Raw genomic sequence first — 21,923 nt, 5'->3', positions numbered from 1 at the left:
TTTCCCCCCAGCCTAACGTTTTCCAAATCTAATCTTGGCCCGAGTCGAATCTTGCCCCTAGACTAACCTTTTCCCCTAGCCTAAACCTTTCCCTTAGCCTAATGTTTTCCCTTAGTCTAAGGTATCCCTTAGTCTAATCTTTCCCGTAGGCTAACCTTTTCCCGTGGCCTAACCTTTTCCTCTGGACTAACCTTTTCACCTGGCCTAACCTTTTTCCCCAGCCTACCCTTTTCCCCGACCTAGCCTTTGCCCCTGGCCTCAGCTTTCCCCTAGCCTAACCTTTTCCCTTAACCTAACATTTTCCCCTAGCCATACCTTTTCCCCTACCATAAAACTTTCCCCTGGCCTAATGTTTTCCCCTTGCCGAAGCTTACACCAAGCTTAAACTTTCCCCGAGCTTAACCTTTACCCCTAACCTAACCTTGTCCCCTGGCCTAACCCTTTCCCCAAGCTTAACCATTTTCCCTTGTCAAACGTTTTCCCGTGGTCTAACTTTTTCCCCTACCTTAACCTTTTCCCTACTCTTTTCCCCTAGCCTAATGTTTTCTCCTAGCCTGACATTTCCCTTAGTCTAGTCTTTCCCCTAGTGAAACCTTTTCCCCTAGCCTTACTATTTTACTACCCTTAGACTTTTCCCCCAACCTATCCTTTTCGTCCCACGTAACTCTTTCCCCTAGCCTAAATGTTTCCTCTAACCTAACATTTACACCAAGCCCTACCTTCTCTCTTGTTTAACCCTTGCCGCTAGCCTAACCTTTTCTCTGCCCCTAAACGTCTCCCCCGGCCTAACATTTTACCCTGGCCATGCTTTTCCCTGGCCAAACCTTTTGCCGTAGCTTAACCTTTTCCCCTAGCCATACCTTTTCCCCTAACATAACCTTTCCTTGGCTTAATGTTTTCCCATTGCCAAGTCTTCCACCTAACCTAATCTTTGCCCTAGCATAACCATTTCCCCTTGCCTAACCTTTTCCTCTGGCCTAAGCTTTTCCCCTAGCTTAACCTTTTCCCCCACCTAACCTTTTACCCTGATCTAAGATTTTACCCTGGCCTGACCTTTTCACCTCACCTAACCTTTTTTTCCTACCTAACCCTTTCCTTGAACCTCACGTTTTCCCCAAGCTTTACCTTTTCCCCTTGCCTGACCTTTTCCCCTGGGCTAGCTTTTTCCCAGACCTAAGCTTTTTCCTGGCTTAATCTTTTCCCCTGGTCTAACCATTGCCCCTAGCCTAAACTTTCCCCCTTACCTAATCTTTTCACTGAGCTTAACTTTTCCCCCAGTCTAACTTTCTCCCTGGCCTAACCTTTTCCCTTAGCCTGACCTCTTTCTGTGGCCAAACCTTTTCCCCTGGCCTACTTTCTCTCTTGGCATAAGATTTTCCCCAATCCTAATGTTTTCCCCCAGCCTAACGTTTTCCTTAGTCTATTCTTTCCCGTAGCCTAAACCTTTTCCCCTAGCCTTACCATTTCTCCAGGCTTAGCATTTTCTCCTAGCCTAACCTTTTTTCCCTGCCTAACTCTTACCCCGAGCCTAAAGATTTTCCCTAACCTAACATTTAAACCAAGCCCAACCGTCTCCCTGGCCTGAACCATTTCCGCTGGCCTAAGTTGTACCCTGAACTAAGCTTTTCTCCTGGCCTAACCTTGTCCCCTTGCCTAACCTCTTCCTGTAGCTTAAACCTTTCCCCTGGCCTAAACATTTCCCCTGGCCATACTTTTTTCCCCTACCGTAACCGTTTCACCTGGCCTTATGTTTTACCCTTGCCAAACCTTTTGCCTAGCCTAATCCTTCGCCTAGCCTAACCATTTCCCCTTGCTTAACCCTGTGCCCTGGTCTAATCTTTTCCCCTAGACAAAACATTTCTCCTTGCCTAACCTTTACCCTGAGCATAACGTTTTCCCCAAGCCTGACCTTTTTGCCTAGCCTTATCTATTCCCCTGGCCTAACTTTCTCCCTGGCCTAACCTTTTCCCCTAGCCTAACCTTTTCACCTAGCCTAAACCTTTCTCCTTGCATAAATTTTTTCCCTAGGCTAATGGTTTCTCTTAGCCCAATCTTTCCCATAGCCTAACGTCTTCCCCTGGCCTAACCTTATCCCCTGGCCTTAACTGTTCCCCTGTCCTAACGTTTCCCATAGTCTAATCTTTTTCCTAGTCTACCCTTTCCCCTAGCCTTCCCTTTTCCCCTAGCCTACCTTTTCTCCTAGTGTAATCTTTCCCCTAGCCTAACCCTTTCCCCTAGCCTTATCTTTCTCCCAGGTTTATCCTGCTCCACTAACCTAACCTTGAAAAGTCTAACTCTTTCCCCTTGTGTAACTTTTCCTCCACCCTCACATTTTTCCCAGGCTTAGAATTTTGCCCTAGCATAACGTCTTCCACATAACGTCTTCCCCCTGCCTAACTTTTTCCCCTGGCCTAACTGTTCCCTGGCCTAACGTTTTCCCCTGTCCTAGCTTTTCCCATAGCGTAACCTTTTCAACTAGCCAAACCTTTTCCGCTACCACAACCTACTCCCCTGGCCTAATGTTTTCCCCTTGCCAAACCTTTTGCCCAACCTAATCTTTCCCCTAGCCTATTTTCCCCTTGCCTAATCTTTTCCCCTGGTCTAACCTTTTCCCCTAGCCTAACTTTTTCCCCATGCCTGACCTTTTAAATCAGCGTGATCATTTACCATAGCCTAGGCTTTTTCCCAGGGCAAAACCTTGTCGTAACCTTTCCCCCTTCCCCCAAACCTCAGCTAATACCCCTAAACTAACCTTTACTCCTACCCTAACCTTTCCTAGAGACTACCCTTTTCTCCTGGTCAAACCTTTTCCCATACAATAACCTGTACCCTGGCTTAAGCCTTTCCCCTTGTCTAACCTTTTCGCATAGCCTAGCCTTTTTCGTCTAGCCTTTTTCCACTATCCTTAATTTTTCTCCTATTGCCATCTTTTCCCCCAGCTCAACATTTCTGCAAACCTAACACTTTCTCCTAACCTAACCTTTTCCCCTAACTTAATCTTTAAACATTTCCTAGGCTTTTCATGTAGCCTACCTTTTCCCCATACCTAACCATTCCCGTTGCCTAAACATTTCTCCCAGCCTAACCTTTCCTTTAACCTATTTCCCATAGTTTCACCTTTTCCCTTAGCCTAACCATTTCCCCTACCTTAATTCTTTTCCCAGTCTTAAACTTTTCCCCAAAGCCTGACCCTTCCCAGCAGCCTAATCTTTTCCCCTGGCCTAACTTTTTCTCCTGGCCTAACGTTCTCCCCTGGCCTAATCATTTCCCCTATCATAACCTTTTCACTGATAAACCTTGCCCATGGTCTAACCTCTCCCGCTGGCTTAACTTTTTCCCACGGCCTAAGCTTGTCCCTTAGCCTAATCCTTTTCCTGGTTTAACCTTTTCCCTAAAGTTACCTTTTCCTTAGCCAAACCTTTTCCCAAAAGCCTGACCTTTTCCCCTAGCCTGACCCTTTCCAGTAGCGTAAGATTTTCCCCTGGCTTAACAGTTTCCCCTGGCCTAAAGCTTTCCACTGGCCTAACCGTTTCCCTCAGCCTAACATTGGCCGCTACCATAAACCTTTTCCCTAGCAGAACCTTTTCCCAGGCTTAAACATTTCCCCGACCTAAGTTTTTTCCTAGTTTAAACATTTCCCTGCTGTAATGTTTTCCCCTTGCCTGACCTTTCCCCTACCCCAACTATTTCCCACAGCCTAACCTTTTCCCCTAGCCTAATCATTTCCACCATCATAACTTTTCATTCATTCATTCATTCAATAGTATTTATTGAGTGCTTACTATGTGCAGAGCACTGTACTAAGCACTTGGGCTTAGTCGGCAACAGATAGAGACAGTCCCTACCGTTTGACGGGCTTACAGTCTAATCGGGGGAGACGGACAGGCAAGAACAATGGCAATAAATAGAGTCAAGGGGAAGAACATCTCGTAAAAACAATGGCCACTAAATAGAATCAAGGCGATGTACAATTCATTAACAAAATGAATAGGGTAATGGAAATATATATAGTTAAGCGGATGAGTACAGTGCTGTGGGGATGGGAAGGGAGAGGTGGAGGAGCAGAGGGAAAAGGGGAAAAAGAGGGTTTAGCTGCGGAGAGGTAAAGGGGGGTGGGTTTTCCATTGATAACCTTTTCCCATGGTCTGATCTTTTCCCCTGGCTTACCCTTTTCCCATGGCCTAAGCATAGCCCTTAGCCTAACCTTTTCCCTAGCTTAATCTTTTTCCCCAGAGTAACCTTTTCCTTACCTTAATCTTTTCCCCTAGCCTGACCCATGCCAGTAGCCTAGGCTTTTGCCCTGGATTAACGTTTTCCCCTGGTCTAACGTTTTCCTCTGGCTAACCTTTCCCCACGTCAAAACTTTTCCCCTGGCCTAACCATTTCTCCTAGCCTCAGCTAATTCCCCTAACCTAACCTTTACTCCAAGCATAACCTTTCCTAGAGTCAAACCTTTTCCCCTAGCCTAACCTTTTGCCCTGTCCAAACCTTTAACCCAGGCTTAAACCTTTCCCCATGCCTAACTTTTTTCCTCTCCTAACATCTTACCCAGGCCCAACCTATTCCCCTGGCCTACGTTTTTCCACTAGCATAAGCTTTTACCTGACCTAAACCCCTTCCCTGGCCTAACCTTGTCCCCTGGACTAACTTTTTCCTCTGGCCTCAGCTTTTCCCTGGCTCAAACTTTTCCCTTGCCATTTTTTTCCCCTGGCCTACGATTTGCCATCATGTAATCTCTTCCTCTGGCCTAACCCTTTTCCCTAGCCTAACCTGTCCCCTAGACTAAATTTTCCCTTAGCCTAACATTTTCTCCTTGTCTAACCTTTTCCCCTTGTCCAACCTTTTCCCTGAGCCTAACATTTTCCCTGACCCTAACGTTTTTCCCTAGCCTTTCCATTTCCCTTGGCCTGTCTCTCTCAAAGGAAAGGCTAAGGGGGACCAAAATGGAAACAGAAGGGTTCAGGGCCAAGCCTGGAAAGCAAAGACTCAGGGGCCAAAACTGGAATTAGAAGTGTTCAGGGCCGGGCCTGGAAAGCAAAGGGTGGAGACCAAAACTGGAAAGAGAAGGGCTCTGAGCCTAGACTGGAAAGCATAGCGATGTGGGGGCGGGGGCGGGGTTATGCCTGTAAGGCAAGCCCTGGGGGGACAAAACTGAAACGAGAAGGGTTTGGGGTCCAGGCCTGGAAGGCAAAGGCTTGGGGGGGTGGCAAAACTGGAAAGAGAAGGTTTCAGGGCCAGGCCTGGAAGGTGATCCTGGGGGGCGGGGGGTGGGGCGTTAAAAGTGAAACGAAAAGGGTTTGGGTCCAGGCCTGGAAGGCAAAGGCTTTGGGGGGGCATAACTGGAACCAGAAGGGTTTGGAACACTGCCTGGAAAGCATAGGCTGGAGAGGGGGGTAAAACTAGAAAGAGAGGAGTTCATGGTCAAGCCTTGAAGTCATAGGCTGGGGAGCCAAAATAGGAAAGCTAAGCATTCCGGGGGAGGACTGGAAAGCAAATGCTGGGGATCCTAAACTGGATAGAGAAGGGATCAGGGGCAGGCCTGGAAGGCTAAGGCCGGGGTGACAAAACCGGAGTGAGGGGGCTCTGGGTACAGGTCTAGTAGGCAAAACCTGGTGGGGCAAAACTGAAATGAGAAAGGTTGAGGACCAAGCCTGGAAGGCATAGGCTGGGGGCCCAAACCTGAATGAGACGGGTTTAGGATAGGCTTGTAAAGCAAAGGCTAGGGGCAACAACTGGAAAGAGAAGTGTTCAGGCCCAGGACTGGAAGGTAAAATCTCTGGAACCAAAACTGGAAATAGAAGAGTTTGGAGCCAGGCCTGGAATGCTAACGCTGGGTGGCCAAAACTGGAACAAGACCGGTTCAGTGCCAGACCTTGAAAGAAAGGTTAGGGGGCCCAGGTCTGGAAGACAAAGGCTGGTTGGCAAAAAGTGGAATGACAAGGATTTGAGACCAGACCTATCAGGTAAAGGTTGGGGGACCAGGTCTGGAAAGCAAAGGATGGGGCGCCAAAACTGCATAGAGAAGGGATCGTAGCCAAGCCTGGAAGGCACAGGCTGCGTGGACAAAACTGGAATGATAAGGGTCTGAGGACAGGCCTAGTAGGCAAAGCTTGGGGGGGCGGTCAAAACTGAAACGAGAAGGGTTCAGGGCCACTCTTGGAAGGCAAAGGTTGGGGGGCTAAAACTGGAAAGAGAAGTGTTGGGGGTCAGCTCTTGGAAGGCTAAGGCTTGCGGTGAGGGCGGGGGGCGGGGGAGGGTGGGCCGAAACTGGAAGGGAAACATGTTGGGGCCAGACCTGGAAGGGAAATGTTGGGGGGTGAGGAGAACCTGGAAAGAGAAGGGTTCAGGGCCACGCCTGGAAGGCAAAGCCTGGAGGCCAAAACTAGAATGAGACGGTTTTGGGATCAAGACTGGAAGGTGAAGGCTGGGAGCCAAAACTCGAATTAGAAGGGTACGGGGCTACGTCTGGAAGGAATAGGCTGGGGGACCATAATGGGAACGAAAGGGTTCAGAGTCATTCCTGGAAGGCAAAGGGAGAGGGGCCAATCCTGGAACACGAAGTGTTCAGGGCAAGGCCTGTCGGGCAAAGGCAGGGAGAATCATATCTGGAAGGAAAAGGCTCAGGGAGGGAGCAATCCTGGAACGCAGTGTTCAGAGCAAGGCCTGGAAGGCAAGGTTTGGGGTGTCAGGCCTAGAGGACAAAGGCTAGGGGGCCTAAACTAAAAGGAGAAAGGTTCAAGGCCAGGCCTATAAGGAAAATGCTGGGGGACCAAAACTAGATAGAGTAGGGTTTGGGGCCAGGTCGGGAATGCAAAGGCTGGAGGGGGCAAATCTGGAAAGAGCAAGGTTCAGGGCCATGTTTGAAGACAAAGCCTGGGGGGGGCCCAGCACTTTCCCCTAACATAACCATTTCCAATCACCTAACCTCTTCCTCTTACCTAAAATTTTTCAAGTAACCTCACCTTTGCCCTTAGCCTACTGCTTTCCCTTAGCCTAACCTTTCCCCTAGCCTAACCATTTCCCCTGGCTTAACATTTTCACATAGCCTTACATAGCAGCCCTAACTTTTTCCCTGGTCTGAGGTTTTCACCTAATCAAACCTTTCCCCTCACATAACCTTTTCTTAGGATTAAACCTTTCCCCTGGCTTAAACCTTTTACCCGGCCGAAACTTTTCTACTGTCCTAAGCTTTTCCCTGGCTGAAACCTTTCCCCTGGGCTAACCTTTTCCCCAAGCCTAACCTATCCTCTGCCTAACCTTTTCCCTGAGCTTAACGTTTTCCCCTGACCTTTCCTTTTCCCCTAGCCTTACCATTTCCCCCAGCCTTTCTCCCTGGGCTAATTTTTTCTCTTGGCCTAACCTCTTGCCCTGGCCTACTATTTTTCCATGTCCTATGCTTTTCACCTCTCCTGATGTTTCCCCCCAGGGTAACGTTTTCCCAAATCTAATCTTGCCCTTTTCACCTGGCCTAACCTTTTTCCCCAGCCTACCCTTTTCCCCGACCTACCCTTTGCCCCTGGCCTAAGCTTTCCCCTAGCATAGCCTTTTCCCTTAACCTAACATTTTCCCCTAGCCATACCTTTTCCCCTACCATAAACCTTTCCCCTGGCCTAATGTTTTCTCCTTGCCGAAGCTTACACCAAGCTTAAACTTTCCCCTAGCCTAACCTTGTCCCCTGGCCTAACCCTTTCCCCTAGCTTAACCATTTTACCTTGCCAAAACCTTTCCCCTGGTCTGACTTTTTCCCCTACCTTAACCTTTTCCCCAGATCTACTCTTTTCCCCTAGCCTAATGTTTTCTCCTAGCCTAACTTTTCCCTTAGTCTACTCTTTCCCCTACAGTAACCTTTTCCCCTAGCCTTACTATTTTACCAGGCTTAGCCTTTTCCACTAACCTTTCCCCTAGCTTAACCATTTCCACTTGCCTAACGTTTTCCCCTGGTCTAAATTTTACCCCTACCTTAACATTTTCCCCTGACCTACTCTTTCCCCCTAGCCTAATGTTTTCTCCTAGCCTAATATTTCCCTGAGTCTACTCTTTCCTCTTCAGTAACCTTTTCCCCTAGCCTTACTATTTTACCAGGCTTAGCCTTTTTCCCTAACCTATCTTTTTCCTCCCGCCTAACTCTTTCCCATAGCCTAAACGTTTCCTCTAACCTAACATTTACACCAAGCCCAACCTTCTCCCTTGTTTAAACTTTTCCGCTAGCCTAACCTTTTCTCTGGACCTAAACCTCTCCCCCGGCCTAACGTTTTACCCTGGCCAAGCTTTTCCCTCCCAAACCTTTTCCCATAGCTTAACCTTTTCCCCCAGCCATACCTTTTCCCCTAACATAACCTTTTCCTCAGCCTAATGTTTGCCCATTGCCAAACCTTCCGGCTAACCTAACCTGACCTAACCTTTTACCCTCGTCTAAGATTTTCCCCTGGCCTCACCTTTTCACCTCACCTAAACTTTTCTTCCTACCTAACCATTTCCTTGAGCCTCACACTTTCCCCAAGCCTTACCATTTCCCCTTGCCTGACCTTTTCTCCTGGCCTAACATTTTCCCGACCTAAGCTTTTTCCTAGCTTAATCCTTTCCCCTGGTCTAACCATTTCCCCTAGCCTAACCTTTCCCCCTTGCCTAATCATTTCCCTGAGCTTAACCTTTCCCCTAATCTAACTTTCTCCCTGGCCTAACCTTTTCCCTTAGCCTAACCTGTTCGTGCGACCAAACCTTTTCCCCTGGCCTACCTCCTCTCTTGGCCAAAGCTTTTCCCCAATCCTAATGTTTTCCCCTAGCCTAACGTTTTCCCTTGTCTATGCTTTCCCGTAGGCTAACCTTTTCCCCTAGCCTTACCATTTTCTCAGGCTTATCCTTTCGTCTTAGCCTAACTTTTTTCCCCTGCATAACTCTTACCCCGAGCCTAAAGGTTTTCCCTAACCTAACATTTAAACCAAGCCCAACCGTCTCCCTGGCTTAAACCATTTCCCCTGGCCTAGGTTGTTCCCTGAACTAAGCTTTTCTCCTGACCTACCCTTGTCCCCTTTCCTAACCTCTTCCTGTAGTTTAAACCTTTCCCCTGGCCTAAACGTTTCCCCTGGCCATACTTTTTCCCGAACCGTAACCGTTTCACCTGGCCTTATGCTTTCTCCTTGCCAAACCTTTTGCCTAGCCTAATCTTTTGCCTAGCCTAACCATTTCCCCTTGCTTAACCCTGTGCCCTAGTCTAATCTTTTCCCCTAGACAAAGCTTTTCTCCTTGCCTAACCTTTACCCTGAGCCTAACGTTTTCTCCAAGCCTGAGCTTTTTGCCTAGCCTTAGCTATTTCCCTGGCATAACTTTATTCCTGGCCTAACCTTTTCTCTTAGCCTAACCTTTACACCTAGCCTAAACTTTTCTCCTAGACTAAATTTTTTACCTAGGCTAATGGTTTCCCTTAGCCTAATCTTTCCCATACCCTAACGTCTTCCCCTGGCCTAACCTTGTCCCCTGGCCTTAACTTTTCCCCTGGCCCAACGTTTCCCCATAGTCTAATCTTTTCCCTAGTCCACCCTCTCCCCTAGCCTTCCCTTTTCCCCAAGCCTAAACTTTCTCCTAGTCCAATCTTTCTCCTAGGCTAACCCTTTCTCCTAGCCTTATCTTGCTCCAAGGTTTAGCCTGTTCCACTAACCTAACCTTGAAAGTACTAACGCTTTCCCATTGCATAACCTTTTCCCTTAGCCTCACCTTTTTCCCAGGCTTAGAATTTTCCCCTAGCATAACGTCTTCCCCCGCCTAACTTTTTCCCCTGGCCTAACTGTTCCCTGGCCTACCATTTTCCCATAGCCTAACCTTATCCCCTAGCCAAACCTTTTCCCCTACCACAACCTTCTCCCCTGGCCTAATGTTTCCCCTTGCCAAACCTTTTGCCCAACCTAATCTTTCCCCTAGCCTATTTTCCCCTTGTCTAATCTTTTCCCCTGGTCTAACCTTTTCCCCTAGCCTAGCCTTTTCCCCATGCCTCACCTTTTAACTCAGCCTGACCATTTACCATAGCCTAAGCTTTTGCCCAGGGCAAAACCTTGTCCTAACCATTCCCCCTTTCCCCCAAGCCTCAGCTAATTCCCCTAACCTAACCTTTACTCCTAGCCTAAACTTTCCTAGAGACTAACCTTTTCTCCTGGTCAAACCTTTCCCCATACAATAACCTTTACCCTGGCTTAAGCTTTTCCCCTTGCATAACCTTTTCCCATAGCCTAGCCTTTTTCACCTAGCCTTTTTCCACTATCCTTAATTTTTCCTCTATTCCAATCGTTTCCCCCAGCCCAACCTGTCTGCAAACCTAACACTTTCTCCTAACCTAACCTTTTCCCCTAACCTAATCTTTAAACATTTCCTAGGCTTTTCCTGTAGCCTAACATTTGCCCATGCCTAACCTTTCCCATAGCCTAAACATTTCTCCAAGCCTAACCTTTCCTTTAACCCGTTTCCCATAGTCTCACCTTTTCCCTTCACCTAACCATTTCCCCTAGCTTAATTCTTTTCCCAGTCTTAAACTTTTCCACAAAGCCTGACCCTTCCCAGTAGCCTAAGCTTTTCCCCTGGCCAAACTTTTTCTCCTGGCCTAATGTTCTCCCCTGGCCTAATCATTTCGCCTATCATAACCTTTTCACTGATAACCTTTTCCCATGGTCTTACCTTTTTCCCTGGCTTAACCTTTTCCCATGGCCTAACCTTTTCCCTTAGCCTAATCCTTTTCCCGGTTTGAACCTTTTCCCTAAAGTAACCTTTTCCTTAGCCAAACCTTTTCCCAAACGCCTGACCTTTCCCCCTAGCCTGACCCTTTCCAGTAGCCTAAGCTTTTCCCCTGGCTTAACAGTTTCCCCTGGCCTAAAGCTTTCCACTGGCCTAACCGTTTCCCCCCGCCTAATAATGGCGCCTACCATAACCTTTTCCCCTAGCAGAACCTGTTCCCAGGCTTAAGCTTTTCCCCTGGCCTAAACGTTTCCCCTGGCATAAGCTTTTCCTACTCTTAACCTTTTCCCCTGGCCTAAGCTTTTTCCTGATTTAAACATTTCCCTGCTGTAATGTTTTCGCCTTGCCTAACCTGTCCCCTAACCCAACTATTTCCCACAGCCTAACCTTTTCCCCTGGCCTAATCATTTCCCCCATCATAACTTTTTTCCTCCAGCCTAACATTGGCCCCTACCATAAACTTTTCCCTTAGCATAACCTTTTCCCCTAGCCTAACCTTTTCCCCTAGCCTAGCCTGTTCTCCTAGCCTAAATTTGTCCCTTAGTCTTAACTTTTGCCCCATTCTAACCTTCCCCGCTAGCACAACCTTTCCAATAGTCTAATGCTTTTTTCTAACCTAAGCTTTTCTCCAAACCTAATCTTTAAACGTTGCCTAGCTTTTTTCCTTAGTCTAGCTTTTGCCCATCCCTAACCTTTCCCTTATCCTAACCATTGCCCGTAGCCTAACCTTTCACCCTAGCCTAGCCATTTCCTTTAGCTTAACCTTTTCCCCAAAGGCTGACCTTTTCCCCTAGTCTTATCTTTCCTCGAACTTAACCATTTCCCATTGCCTAACCTTTTCCCCAGCCTAATCATTTCCCCTAGCATAACCCTTGCACTGATAACCTTTTCCCGTGGCCTGAGCTTTTTGCCTGGCCTAAGCTTTTTCCTCTCTTAATATTTTTCCCAGGCCGAACCTATTCCACTGGCCTCCTAACATTTTCCCCAGCTCCAGCCTATTCCCCTGGCCTACCTTTTTCCACTAGCATAATCTTTTCCCTGACTTAAGCTCATCCTCTGGCCTAACCTTGTCCCCTGGACTAACCTTTTCCCCTGGCCTAAGCTTTTCCCTGGCTCAAACTTTTGCCTTGCCAGTTTCTTCCCCTGACCTAGGATTACCCATCAAGTAATCTTTTCCTCTGGCGTAACCTTTTCCTCTGGCCTGACCTTTTCCCCTTAGCCTAACCTTTCCCCTAGACTAACCTTTCCTTTCGCCTAACATTTTCTCCTTGCCTAAGCTTTTCCCCTTGTCCAACCTTTTCCTTAAGCCTAACATTTTCCCTGACCCTAACGTTTTTTCCTAGCCTTTCCATTTCCCTTGGCCTAACTCTCTCAAAGGAAAGGCTATGGGGAGAAAAATGGAAACAGAGGGGCTCAGTGCCAAGCCTGGTAGGCAAAGCCTCAGGGGACAAAAGTAAAATAAGAACTGTTCAGGGCCAGGCCTGGAAAGCAAAGGGTGGGGACAAAAACTGGAAAGAGAAGGGTTCTGGGGCTAGCCTGGAAGGCAAGGCGATGCAGGGGTGGGGGGTGGCTGTTAGGCCTGTAAGCCAAGAGCTGAGGGGACAAAACTGAAACGAGAAGGGTTTGGGGTCCAGGCCTGGAAGCCAAAGGCTGCAGACGTGGCAAAACTGGTTCAGGGCCAGACCCGGAAGGCAAAGGCTGGGGGGGGGGGCGGCATAACTAGAACGAGAAAGGTTTGGAACCCTGCCTGGAAAGCATAGGCTGGGAAGGGGGGCAAAACTAAAAGAGAGGAGTTCACGGTCAAGCATTGAAGGCATAGGCTGGGGAGCCAAAACAGGAAAGCTAAGCGTTCCGGTGAAGGCCTGGCAAGCAAATGATGGGGGTCCAAAACTGGATAGAGAAGGGATCGGAGCCAGGCCTGGAAGGCACAGGCTGGGGGACAAAACTGGAATGATAGGGGTCTGAGGACAGGCCTAGTAGGCAAAGCTTGGGGGAGCGGGGCAAAACTGAAATGAGAATGGTTCGGGACCACTCTTGGAAGGTAAAGGCTGGGGGGCTAAAAGTGGAAAGAGAGGTGTTTGGGTACAGATCCGGAAAGGCTAAGGCTGGCGGGTGGTGCAGGGGAGAGGGCGGGGGCAAAATTGGAAGGGGAACAGGTTGGGGCCAGACCTGGAAGGGAAAGGTCGGGGGGTGAAGAGAAACTGGAAAGAGAAGGGTTCAGGGCCAGGCCTGGAAGGCAAAGGCTGCAGGCCAAAACTAGAATGAGAAGCGTTTGGGACCAAAACTGTAGGCAAAGGCTGGGGGCCAAAACTAATAATAATAATAATGTTGGTATTTGTTAAGCGCTTACTATGTGCCGAGCACGTTCTAAGCGCTGGGGTAGACATAGGGGAATCAGGTTGTCCCACGTGGGGTTCACAGTCTTAATCCCCATTTTACAGATGAGGGAACTGAGGCACAGAGAAGTTAAGTGACTTGCCCACAGTCACACAGCCGACAAGTGGCAGAGCTGGGATTCGAACTCATGAGCCCTGACTCCAAAGCCCATGCTCTTTCCACAGAGCCACGCTGCTTCTCTTAGAAGGAGAAGAACTAGAAGGAGAAGGGTACGGGGCTAGGTCTGGAAGGCACAGGCTGGGGGACCATAATGGGAATGAGAAGGGTTCAGAGTCATGCATGGAAGGCACAGGGAAAGGAGCCAATCCGGGAACACGAAGTGTTCAGAGCAAGGCCGGTCAGGCAAAGGCAGGGAGAATCAGGTCTGGAAGGAAAAGGCTCGGGGAGGGAGCAATCCTGGAACACAGTGTTTAGAGCAAGGCCTGGAAGGCAAGGAAGGCAAGGAAGGCAAGGGGGGTCAGGCCTAGAAGACAAAGGCTAGGGGGCCAAAACTGGAACGATAAATGTTCAGGCAAAGGCAAAGGCTGGGGGTCCAAATCTAGAAAGAGTCAGGTTCAGGGCCATGTTTGAAGACAAAGGCTGGGGGGCCCAACACATTCCCTTAACATAACCATTTCCCATCACCTAACCTTTTCCTCTTTCCCTTAACCTAAACTTTCCCCTAACCTAACCTTTTCCCCTGGCCTAACTTTTTCACATAGCCTTACCCTTTTCCTTGCCCTCTAGGTGAGGTTTTCACCTAGCCAAACCTTTCCCCTCACATAACCTTTTCTTAGGATTAAACCTTTCCCCTGGCTTAACCTTTTTCCCTGGCCTAAACCTTTCTCCTGTCCTAAGCTTTTCCCCGGCTTAAACCTTTCACCTGGACTAACTTTTTCCCCAAGCCTAACCTTTCCTCTTGCCTAACGTTTTCCCTAAGCTTAACTCTTTCCCCTGGCCTTTCCTTTTCCCCTCTCCTTAATTCTTCCCCCAACATAACCTTTCTCCTTGGGCTAATTTTTTCTCTTGGCCTAACCTCTTCCCCTGGCCTACCATTTTCCATGGCCTATGCTTTACCCCTATTATAATGTTTCCCCCAGCCTAACGTTTTCCCAAATCTAATCTTGCCCAGAGTCCAATCTTGCCCTTAGACATTCCTTTTCCCCTAAACTAACCTTTTCCCCTAGCCTAGACCTCTCCCTTAGCCTAATGTTTTCCCTTAGTCTAAGGTAACCCTTAGTCGAATCTTTGCCCTAGGCTAACCCTTTCCCCTGGCCTAATATTTTCCTCTGGCCAAACCTTTTCACCGGGCCTAACCTTTTACCCCAGCCTACCCTTTTCCCCGACCTACCCTTTACCCCTGGCCTAAGCTTTCCCCTAGCCTATCCTTTTACCTTAACCTAACATTTTCCCCTAGCCATACCTTTTCCCCTAACATAACCTCTTCCTTGGCCTAATGTTTTCCCATTGCCAAACGTTCCGCCTAACATAGTCTTCGCCCTAACATAACCATTTCTCCTTGTGTAACCTTTTCCTCTGGCCTAAGCTTTTCCCTTAGCTTATCCTTTTCCCCTGACCAAACCTTTTCCCTGGCTTAAGATTTTCCCCTGGCCTGACCTTTTCACCTAACCTAACCTTATCTTCCTACCGAACCTTTTCCTTGAGCTTCACGTTTTCCCCAAGCCTTACCTTTTCCCCTTGCCTGACCTTTTCTCCTGGCCTAACTTTTTCCCCGACCTAAGCTTTTTCCTAGCTTAATCCTTTCCCCTGGTCTAACCATTTCCCCTAGCCTTACCTTTCCCCCTTGCCTAATCTTTTCCCTGAGCTTAACTTTTCCCCTAGTCTAACTTTCTCCCTGGCCTAACCTTTTCCCTTAGCCTAACCTCAACGTGTGGCCTAACCTTTTCCCATGGCCTACCTTCTCTCTGGGCCTAAGCTTTTCCCCAATCCTAATATTTTCCCCCAGCCTAACGTTTTCTCTAGTCTATTCTCTCCCCTAGGCTAACCTTTTCCCCTAACCTTACCGTTTTCCCAGGCTTAGCCTTTCCTCCTAGCCTAACCTTTTTCCCCAGCCTGACTCTTACCCCGAGCCTAAAGATTTTCCCTAACCTAACATTTACACCAAACCCAACCATCTCCCTGGCCTAAACCATTTCTCCTGGCCTAAATTTTTCCCTGTACTAAGCTCTTCTCCTGGCCTAACCTTGTCCCCTTTCCTAACCTCTCCCTGTGGCCTCAACCTTTGCCCTGGCCTAACCTTTTCCCCTAGCCAAACTTTTTCCCCTACCGTAACCGTTTCACCTGGCCTTATGTTTTCCCCTTTCCCTACCTTTTGCCTATCCTGATCTTTCACCTAGCCAGACCATTTCCCCTTGCTTACCCTTGTCCCCTGGTCTAATCTTTTCCCCTAGACAAAACGTTTCTCCTTGCCTAACCTTATCCCTGAGCAAAACGATTTCCCCAAGCCTGACCTTTTTGCCCAGCCTTAGCTATTCCCCTGGCCTAGGATTCTCCCTGGCCTAACCTTTTCCCCTTGCCTAAACTTTTCACCTAGCCTAAACCTTTCTCCTAGCCTAAATTTTTTGTCTAGGCTAATGGTTTCCCTTAGCCTAATCTTTCCCATAGCCTAACATCTACCCCTGGCCTAACCTTGTCCCCTGGCCTAAACCTTTCCCCTGGCCTAACATTTCCCCATAGTCTAATCTTTTCCCTAGTCCACCATTTCCCCTAGCCTTCCCTTTTCCCCTAGCCTAACATTTCTCCCAGTCCAACCTTTCCCCTAGCCTAATCCTTACCCAAGCCTAACCCTTTCCCCTACCCTTTTCTTTCTCCCAGTTTTAGCCTGTTCCACTGACCCTTCCCAGTAGCCTAAGCTTTTCTCCTGACCTAACATTTTCTCCCGGCCGAACGTTCTCCCCTGGCCTAATCTTTTCCCCTATCATAACCTTTTCACTGATAAACTTTACCCATGGTCTTACCTTTTCCCCTGGCTTAAACCTTTCCCATGGCCTAACCTTTTCCCTTAGCCTAATCTTTTTCCTGGTTTAACCTTTTTCCCTGAAGTAACCTTTTCTTTAGCCAAACCTTTGCCAAAAGCCTGACCTTTTCCGCTAGCCTGACCCTTTCCAGTAGCCTAAGCTTTTCCCCTGGCTTAACAGTTTCCCCTGGCCTAAAGCTTTCCACTGGCCTAACCGTTTCCCCCAGCCTAACATTGGCCCCTACCATAACCTTTTCCGCTAGCATAACCTTTTTCCCAGGCTTAAGGTTTTCCCGGGCCTAACCATTTCCCCTGGCCTAAGCTTTTTCCTGGGTTAAACATTTCCCTGCTGTAATGTTTTCCCCTTGCCTAACCTTTCCCCTAACCCAACTATTTCCCACAGCCTAACCGTTTCCCCTAGCCTAATCATTTCCACCATCATAGGTTTTTCATTGATAAACTTTTCCCATGGTCTGATCCTTTCCCCTGGCTTACCCTTTTCCCATGGCCTAACCATAGCCCTTAGCCTAAACTTTTCCTTGGCTTAATCTTTTTGCCTAGAGTAACCTTTTCCTTACCTTAACCTTTTCCCATAGCCTGACCCATCCCAGTAGCCTACGCTTTTGCCCTGGATTAACGTGTTCTCCTGGCCTAACGTTTTCCTCTGGCTAACCTTTCCCCATGTCAAAACCTTTCCCCTGGCCTAACCTTTTCTCCTAGCCTCAGCTAATTCCCCTAACCTAACCTTTACGGCAAGCATAACCTTTCCTAGAGTTTAAACTTTTCCCCTAGCCTAACCTTTCCCCTGGCCAAACCTTAAACCCGACAGTTACTTTTACTCCCAGTTAAACATTTCCCCATGCCTAACCTTTTCCTCTAGTCTAACCTTTTCCCCTAGCCTAACTTTTTTCCTTAGCCTTAATTTTCCCCCATTCTAACCTTTCCCATTAGCACAACCTTTCCACTACTCTAATGCTTTTTTCTAACCTAAGCTTTTCCCCAGACCTAATCTTTAAACGTTGCCTAGCTTTTTTCCTTACTCTAACTTTTGCCCATGCCTAACCTTTCCCTTATCCTAATCATTGCCCATAGCCTAACCTTTCACCCTAGCCTAGCCATTTCCTTTAGCTTAACCTTTTTGCTGGTCTTAACCTTTTCCACAAAACCTGATCTTTTCCCCTAGTCTTATATTTCCTCGAACTAAACCATTTCCCATTGCCTAACCTTTCCCCAGCCTAATCATTTCCCCTAGCATAACCCTTGCACTGATAACCTTTTCCCGTGGCCTGACCTTTTTCCCTGGCCTAAGCTTTTTCCTCTCCTAACATTTTCCCCAGGCCCAACCTATTCCCTTGGCCTACGTTTTTCCACTAGCATAACCTTTTCCCTGACTTGAACTCGTCCTCTGGCCTAACATTGTCCCCTAGACTAACCTTTTCTCCTGGCCTAAGAGTTTCCCTGGCTCAAGCTTTTCCCTTGCCATTTCCTTCCCCTGGCCTAAGATTGCCCATCATGTAATCTTTTCCTCTGGCTTAACCTTTTCCTCTGGCCAAACCTTTTCCCCTAGCCTAAACTTTCCATTAGACTAACTTTTCCCTTAGCCTAACATTCCCTTGCCTAACCTTTTCCCGTTGTCCAACCTTTTCCATGAGCCTAACCTTTTCACTGACCCTAAGGTTTTTCCCTAGCCTTTCCATTTCCCTTGGCCTAACTCACTCAAAGGAAATCCAAAGAGGGACCAAAATGGAAACAGAAGGGTTCAGGGCCAAGGCTGGAAAGCAAAGGGTGGAGACCAAAACTGGAAAGAGAAGGGCTCTGGGCCTGGAAGGCATACCGATGGGGGAATGGGTTTTAGGCCTGTAAGGCAAGCCCTGGGATGACAAAACTGAAACGAGAAGGGTTTGGGGTCCAGGCCTGGAAGGGAAAGGCTGGGGGGGTGGCAACACTGGAAAGAGAAGGGTTCATGGCCATGCCTGGAAGGCAATCTGGGCGGGGGAGGGGTGTTAAAAGTGAAACGAGAAGGGTTTGGGTCCAGGCCTGGAAAGCAAAGGCTGGGGCGGGGCCATAACGGGAATGAGAAGGGTTTGGAATTCTGCCTGGAAAGCGTAGGCTGGGGATGGGGGCAAAAAAAGACAGAGAGGAGTTCATGGTCAAGCCTTGAACGCAAAGGCGGGGGAGCCAAAACAGGAAAGCTGAGCGTTCCGGGGTAGGCCTGGAAAGCAAATGCTGTGGGTCTAAAACTGGATAGAGAATGGACCGGAGCCAGGCCAGGAAGGCAAAGGCCGTGGTGACAAAACCGGAGTGAGAGGGTTCTGGGTACAGGTCTAGTTGGCAAAACCTGGTGGGGCAAAACTGAAACGAGAAAGGTTGAGGACCATGCCTGGGAGGCTTAGGCTTGGGGACCAAACCTGAAGGAGTCGGGTTTAGGACAGGCTTGTAAAGCAAGGGCTAGCGGCAAAAACTGGAAAGAGAAGTGTTCAGAGCCAGGACTGGAAGGTAAAACCTCTGGGACCAAAACTGGAAATAGAAGAGTTTGGAGCCAGGCCTGGATGGGTAAGGCTGGGTGGCCAAAACTGGAACAAGAACGGTTCAGTGCCAGACCTGGAAGAAAACGTTGGTGGGCCCAGGTCTGGAAGACAAAGGCTCGTTGCCCATTAGTGGAATGAGAAGGATTCGAGGCCAGACCTGTCAGGCAAAGGCTGGGGGACCAGGTCTGGAAAGCAAAGGCTTGGGCGCCAAAACGGGAAGGAGAAGGATTTGGGGTCAGGTCGGGAAAGCAAATGCTGGGGGCGGTCCAAAAGGGGATAGAAAAGAGATCGGAGCCAAGCCTGGAAGGCACAGGCTGGGGGGACAAAGCTGGAATGATAGGGGTCTGTGGACAGGCCCAGTAAGCAAAGGTTGGGGGGGCGGGGGCAAAACTGAAACGATAAGGCTTCGGGGCCACTCTTGGAAAGCAAAGGCTGGGGGGCATAAAACTGGAAAGAGAAGTGTTGGGGGCCAGGTCTGGAAAGGCTAAGGCTAGGTTGGGGCGGGGGGCAAAACTGGAAGGGGTACCGGGTGGGTCCAGACCTGGAAGGGAAAGGTCGGGGGGTGAGGAGAAACTGGAAAGAGAAGGGTTCAGGGCCAGGCCTGGAAGGCAAATGCTGGGGGCCAAAACTAGAATGAGAAGGGTTCGGGACCAAGACTGGAATGCAAAGGCTGGGGGCCAAAACTAGAAGGAGAAGGGTACGGGACTAGCTCTGGAAGGCATAGGCTGGGGGATCATAATGGGAACGAGAAGGGTTCAGAGTCATGCCTGGAAGGCAAAGGGAGAGGGGTCAATCCTGGAACACGAAGTGTTCAGGGCAAGGCCTGTCAGGCAAAGACAGGGAGAATCAGGTCTGTAAGGAAAGGGCTGGGGAGGGAGCAATCCTGGAACACAGTGTTCAGAGCAAGGCCTGGAAGGGAAGGTTTGTGGGGTTAGGCATAGAAGACAAAGGCTAGGTGGGCAAAACTGGAACGAGAAAGGTTCAAGACCAGGCCTGTAAGGCAAATGCTGGGGGACCAAAACTAGATAGACAAGTGTTTGGGGCCAGGTCTGGAAGGCAAAGACTGGGGGGCCAAATCTGGAAAGAGTAAGGTTCAGGGTCATGATTGAAGTCAAAGGTTGGGGGGCCCAACACTTTCCCCTAACATAACCATTTCCCATCACCTAACCTTTTCCTCTTACCTAAAATTTTTCCAGTAGCCTCACCTTTTCCCCAAGCCTAATGCTTTCCCTTAGCCTACCTTTCCCCTAGCCTAACCTTTTCCCCTGGCCTACCTTTTTCACATAGCCTTACCGTTTTCCTTGGCCCTAACATTTTCCCTGGTCTGAGGTTTTAACCTAGCCAAACCTTTCCCCTCACATAACCTTTTCTTAGGATTAAACTTTTCCCCTGGCTTAACCTTATTTCCCTGGCCTAAAACTTTCTCATGTCCTAAGCTTTTCCCTGGCTTAAACCTTTCCCCTGGGCTAACGTTTTCCCCAAGCCTAACCTTTCCTCTTGCCTAACCTTTTCCCTGAGCTTAACGTTTTTCCCTAGCCTTAACTTTTCCCCCAGCCTAACCTTCTCCCTGGGCTAATTTTTTCTCTTGGCCTAGCCTCTTCCCCTGGCCTACTGTTTTCCATGGCCTATCCTTGTCCCCTAACCTAATGTTTCCCCCCAGCCTAACGATTTCCCAAATCTAATCTTGGCCCGAGTCTAATCTTGCCCCTAGACTTACCTTTTCCCCTAACCTAACCTTTTCCCCTAGCCTAAACCTTTCCCTTAGCCTAATGTTTTCCCTTAGTCTAAGGTATCCCTTAATCTAATCTTTCCCCTAGGCTAATCTTTTCCTCTGGCCTAACCTTTTTCCCCAGCCTACCCTTTTCCCCGACCTACCCTTTGCCCCGGGCCTAAGCTTTCCCCTAGACTACCCTTTTTCCTTAACCGAACATTTTGCCCTAGCCATGGGTTCAAATCCCGGCTATGCCAATTGTCAGCTGTGTGACTTTGGGCAACTCACTTAACTTCTCTTTCCCTCAGTTACCTCATCGGTAAAATGGGGATTAAGACTGTGAGCCCCACGCGGAACAACCTGATTCCCTTGGGTCTACTCCACCGCTGAGAACAGTGCTCTGCACATAGTAAGCACTAAACAAATACCAACATCATTATTTCCCCTGCCATAAAACTTTCCCCTGGACTAATGTTTTCACCTTGCCAAACCTTGCACCCAGCTTAAACTTTCCCCTAGTTTACCCTTTGCCCATAGCCTAACCTTGGTCCCTGGCCTAACCCTATCTCCTAGCTTAAACATTTCCCCTTGCCTAACGTTTTCCCCTGGTCTAACCTTTACCCCTCCCTTAACCTTTTCCCCTGACCTACTCTTTTCCCCTAGCCTAATGTTTTTTCCTAGCCTAACATTTCCCTTAGTCTACTCTTTCCCCTAAAGTAACCTTTTCCCCTAGCCTTACTATTTTACCAGGCTTAGCCTTTTTCCCTAACCTATCCTTTTCCTCCCGCCTAACTCTTACCCTAGCCTAAACATTTCCTCTAACCTAACATTTACACTAAGCCCAATCTTCTCCCTTGTTTAACCTTTTCCGCTAGCCTAAACTTTTCTCCGGACCTAAACTTCTCCCCCGGCCTAACGTATTACCCTGGCCAAGCTTTTCCCTTGCCAAACCTTTTCCCATAGATTAACCTTTTCGGCTAGCCATACCTTTTCCCCAAACAGAACATTCTCCTTGGTCTAACGTTTACCCATTGCCAAACCTTCTGCCTAACCTAATCTTTGCCCTAGCATAACCATTTCTCCTTGCCTAACCTTTTCCTCTGGCCTAAGCTTTTCCCCTAGCTTAACTTTTTACCGTCACATAACCTTTTACCCTGGTCTAAGATTTTCCCCTGGCCTGAGCTTTTCACCTCACCTAACCTTTTCTTGTCAGGTTTCCGTAGTGTAGTGGTTATCACGTTCACCTAACACGCGAAAGGTCCCCGGTTTGAAACCGGGCGGAAACAATTTAGGGAAGCAGCGTGGCTCACTGGAAAGAGCACGGGCTTTGGAGTCAGAGGCCATGGGTTCGAACCCCAGCTCTCCCACTTGTCAGCTGTGTGACTTTGGGCAAGTCACTTAACTTCTCGGTGCCTCAGTTACCTCATCTGTAAAATGGGGATGAAGACTGTGAGCCCCACGTGGGACAACCTGATTCCCCTATGTCTACCCCAGCGCTTAGAACAGTGCTCGGCACATAGTAAGCGCTTAACAAATACCAACATTATTATTATTATTATTACCTAACCTTTTCCCCTGGCCTCACTTCTTTACCGACCTAAGCTTTTTCCTG

The 21,923-nt window shown here is 48.6% G+C and overlaps 1 non-coding gene across 1 annotated transcript; it reads left to right on the top strand.

Moving 5' to 3' along the window:
• Window positions 1-21,524: 21,524 nt before the first annotated feature.
• On the top strand, window positions 21,525-21,597 carry TRNAV-AAC. The gene has a single exon. It is a non-coding gene; the product is annotated as a tRNA-Val (tRNA).
• The last annotated feature ends 326 nt before the right edge of the window (window positions 21,598-21,923 follow it).

Source organism: Ornithorhynchus anatinus, chromosome 17, assembly GCF_004115215.2.
Source record: "Ornithorhynchus anatinus isolate Pmale09 chromosome 17, mOrnAna1.pri.v4, whole genome shotgun sequence".
Classification (NCBI taxonomy): Eukaryota; Metazoa; Chordata; class Mammalia; order Monotremata; family Ornithorhynchidae; genus Ornithorhynchus; species Ornithorhynchus anatinus.
The sequence above is the reverse complement of the archived record's forward strand: the minus strand, read 5'-3'. Positions and strand labels throughout refer to the sequence as shown.